Source organism: Panicum virgatum, chromosome 1N (assembly GCF_016808335.1).
Source record: "Panicum virgatum strain AP13 chromosome 1N, P.virgatum_v5, whole genome shotgun sequence".
Taxonomy (NCBI): Eukaryota; Viridiplantae; Streptophyta; class Magnoliopsida; order Poales; family Poaceae; genus Panicum; species Panicum virgatum.
In genome coordinates, this window is record NC_053145.1 from 26,638,149 (window position 1) to 26,642,741 (window position 4,593).

Sequence of the window (4,593 nt, forward strand, 5' to 3'; positions counted from 1 at the left end):
CCAGCGACTCGTCGATGTTGGTGGTGCGCATGTTCAGCTCGCCGAACTGCCGAGTCAGAGTGGCAAAACCTCTGGACGAAGCTGTACGTCGCGGGGGTCCACTAGAGCTGGAACTGGTGGACCGGTGCCCTGAGGCCTGCCGTGCCCACTCGGTGAAGCTGGCACTCTGCCATGACAAACCTCCAGCCTCATATTGATCTGGTTGAGGCTGAGGTTGCTACTGCATGAATTCCTCCCTTGATGTGCTTGAGGCTGAGGTTGCTGCTGCATGAATTCCTCCCTTCTGGCCCTGCTTCTTGGAACCCTGCCAGGAAGACCAGAAACACTATGCCGGCGGCTCTCCTCTTGTGGAACAAGAGGGATGGTTAGCAAACGGCAGTTATACAAATGATACCCCGCATTTGGCAACAGGATTTCATTTGCATAACCAAGCAAAAGGAAAATCAAGGAGTCATCCGGGCCTTTCTTGAGCGTGTGGCCTTGAACCAAGTACGCCTCATCGATCATAACATGGGGCTCCTCAATGAAGGGAACGGGGTTCCCATCTAAGATTCCCATGTTTGATGCGATGCGGGTAACCAAAGAAGTGCATTCAATAGGACCCGTCATCCGAAAATTTGTGAGCCATTGCTTGTGCGGGGGAGATTCGGATTTTGTTGACAATGGCGCATAATATCATCAACTCATCGTTCCGCACTGGTCGTGGATCATCTCTTGGAAAGAGAGTGATAGCCACCCACTTGTGCATCAAACGAAGAGTCGGATTTTGAATGTCATTGCACCGCGGTGCAAACTTGCCATGAACAACTTGACCCGAAATCAAACCCCCAAAACTCATGCCGATCAAAACCGCGGCAAGCTTTTGTAAGGGAAATCGGCAAGCGCGCGAAAACCAAGGAGGTGACTGAAATTTATCCAATTAAAATAGCGTTCAACTCCAAAAAGTCGGAAAGAAACACCATCGTCCACCTCCCGAAGAGTGCAAAGAAACTGGACGGTGAGGAGACAAGAACCATTCTCCTCAATGGGCACAAAACCATCCCATCCAACCGCATGCCAAACACGAGCGAAGTCAACGTCCATACCTATTTTTTTGAGAAGGTCTGGATCGAAGGCTCTGGTATGACCAAAGCTTCCATTCTTGATCATGGCGTAGGCTTGACGCTCGCGGTCGTCTTGCAAGTCGAGGTACGGTGCATCATCTTCATCTATTTCCATGTCCTCGGCTTGCGGTTCTTCAGTTTGCTCCCCTATTTGTTCTTCTTGTTTGTCTTGCTCATAGTCCATCATGGTCGGCATTGGTGTAGGTTCGGGGGAATGACGGGAGCTCGACCCACCCCGCGAACGGGACGAGCCCAACCTCGTCATCCTAATGAGAGCTCCAGAAATTTTCTGCCCAGCACCTCTCATGCTTGCAACAAGAACCAACAAGAACGAACGAGAACAACTCAGTTCGGGTTACGTTAGTGAAATGAAAATGAAACTCTTACCCAAAAGTTGTTCCTCCAAATATGTGATCAATCTTGCAGCAAAGAAATGAGAGAGAGAGATTTCTTGAAACCAAACTTGAGCCAAAATCCAATGGAAACCCGAGCAAGAATGTGTGAGAGGGAGTGTGAGTGAGTGTGTGAGTATGAGAGAGCTCAACACCCCTCTCGGCCCCTATTTAAAGAGAAGATGGCGCGTGCACCAGAGAAGAGGCAAGCCACAATGGCTATGGAGCCGTTGGAGAAGGTGGGGCCCAGGAGCCGTTGGCCCTGGGTCGGCCGGCCCTAGGGTGGGCCCCCTGTTGTCCCCCTTCGGCCTGGTGCTTCCTCAACGGTTAAGTTCTTTGAAAATATGGTGCACGGCCAAAAGTTTGCTCGAAAAGATGTCCACATTATTTTTCCCAAAGGATTTTAAAACTCAGAAAATATTTTTGGTCTTTTTGTAAAAAGGGGAAAATGCTAGAAAAATTCCAGCATGCAGAAAACAATTTTGAAAATTTCAAACATGCAGTGGAGAAAAACAAATAAGGTGCAAAGAAAATGTTGAAAAGCGGAAAACAAATATGAGATAAATACCAATTTATCTTTGGCAAGGGCGCGTCGTTTAAAGTCCGATGTGCACGACTTTTCTCCTTCGTTCTTACCATTCGTCGGCTGGTCTTGGACAACTAGACGAGGCCGAACTCTCGACCTTCCGCCACACCTTATTTTCCTTCTTCTTTCTTTTTGGTGCGGAGGGTCGTTGTTCTGGCTGGGGTTCTGGTGCACCCCAAAAAGCTTGCCCTTTACTGTCTTGTTGGATCATGAAGCGCTGCTCTTCCTTCTTCTTGAACCTAAAAAACATATCCTCCCTTCCGACACGGAAACGGATTTCTCCCTTTCCGACATCGATCATTGCCTTGGCAGACCTTAGAAAAGGTCGCCCAAGTACGAGGTCGACTCCGAGGTTGCCCTCCATATCCATTACCACAAAGTCGGCAAGGATGTAGGAGTCTCGTACTTGTACGAAAACGTGTTCGGCTATCCCTTCGGGATACCGAATGGTTGAATCTGCAAGCTGTACGAGCATAGTTGTTGGGGAAAGAGCAGGATATTCAAGTGCTTCATATATTACCTTGGGCATTATATTCACGCTTGCCCCTAGATCGCATAGGCATCGCTCGAAGTGTTTGATGTAGATCGAGCAGCTGATCATGGGGACCCCAGGATCCACTTGCACCGCTGCCACCATGCCATCCCAAACGTCGTTCCTTGGGGGATAGTACCTACCTGCATGGTTATTGCGTGGTGGCCTCCGGGACGAGTTATCCCGTCTGGTAGACACCATGCTGACATTTTCAATGGGAGACTCGGGTTGCCCCGGGATCTTCCCGCTCTCAACAGCAGGTAACGAAGCAGCAATTTGTGCAAGCTGGGTTTCGATCATTTTGTTGAAACTTAACTAGTTTTTAAGAGTTGAAGACAAAGTTTCAAGCTTGACATTTAAACTTTCCAGGGATTTGTCATTGGCCAAAAGCTCTTTATTTATATTTTCATTGATTTTAACTTGGCCAAAACAAGTTCTCTCATGGGAGGTTAGTTTGAATTGAAATTCAAATTATAAGAAGGATTGTAGTTATTACCTCCCTGAAAAGGTGGACATGGCTGATTCCACCCCTGGCCTCCTTATTGTGGACGGTACCCGTTGTTGTTGTTGTTGTTGAGGTAGGCGTAGTCTTCACGGGTTTCGGGGCAGTCGTTCCCCGAGTGTCCATCATTACCGCAGACTTCCCACGTGAAGTGCGAATGGCGTAAACGGGAGCATGGATCGGTTGTTTGCTCCCTTCCCCCATCTTCTTGATTAGGAGGTCCAGCTTCGCGGCAATCATATCCGTCTCTTTGACGGTATGCATACCTTTGTACGGGGTTGGAGTCATTCATCGCTCCACCCCTGATTGGAGACCATCTTCTCGACCAATTCTTTTGCTTTGGCGATAATCAGGTCGAGGAAGGCTCCTCCAGCAGCAGCATCAATGTTGGCTCGAGATGTCGTTGTGAGCCCGTTGTAGAAGCTTTGCAGGACGAGCCACTCGTCCATGCCATGATGAGGATAGCCCAGGATGTATTCCTACAGCCTCTACCAAGCTTCTAGGATGGATTCCATCCTTGTCTGCTAGAAACTTGAAATTCTACCGCGTAGGGCATTTGTTTTGCCCAGCGGGATGAATTTTGCGAGGAACGCCTTGGAGCATTTGGCCTAGGTGTCAATGTCATTTTCTTTATAAAACCACTATTTCGCCTTTCCCAGGAGGGAAAAGGGAAACAGACGAAGCTTGGCAACGTCGGCGGCGACACCCCGTATGACAACGGTGTCGCAGAGCTCCAGAAAATTCTGCAAATGTGCATTTGTGTCCTCATTTGGCTTGCCACAGAATGGGCTAGCCTGAACCATGTTGATGAGGCTTGATTTGAGCTCGAAGTTCACAACCCTGACATTGATGTTGGGGCCAGTGGCCACATTGTCGGTGGATGGGACGGAGAACTCGTGGAGAGTCTTTTCAGCCATAGCCTCAAGAACGAGTGGTGCTTCCGAAATGGGTTTCTATGCCAGGAGGATAGCGAGAGGAGGAATGACGCGAGGTCGTGCCCTTCTCACGAGCCTCTCTGGATTGTCTGTGTAGTTTTCCGGCAGGGAGAAACCGGTCATACACTACCCCTATCTTCTTTCAAATCAAAAATAAAAGAAGACAGAAAGTGACATTAGCCTGAAAGAGTTAAGACTATATCCTGAGTACAAGGTCTAAGTTAATATCAGCACAATATCTTTGTTCACTTGCCGTCCCCGGCAACGGCGCCAGAAATGCTTGTTGACATTTCTTAGCACAATCACTAGGAATGGAAATCCTTAGCAGCAGTGCCAGAAATGCCTATTGGCAGTCCTTAGTTCAATCACTAGAAATGAGGGCGCTGAACCCATCCTAGCAACTGCACCCAAGGGGTGCCACTCTCGTGGCATAATCTAAACGATTACAGATGGATCCGCAAGTGCATGGATATACCATTGTAGCATTTCACCCGGAGAGTAAGGGTATCGTCATTTATTTGTGTCCCAAAGGACGGCAGCGGC

General features: G+C 48.6%; 1 non-coding gene across 1 annotated transcript; it reads left to right on the plus strand.

Moving 5' to 3' along the window:
• Positions 1 to 3,562: 3,562 nt before the first annotated feature.
• Positions 3,563 to 3,671, plus strand: LOC120657794. The gene has a single exon (XR_005668331.1). It is a non-coding gene; the product is annotated as a small nucleolar RNA R71 (small nucleolar RNA).
• The last annotated feature ends 922 nt before the right edge of the window (positions 3,672 to 4,593 follow it).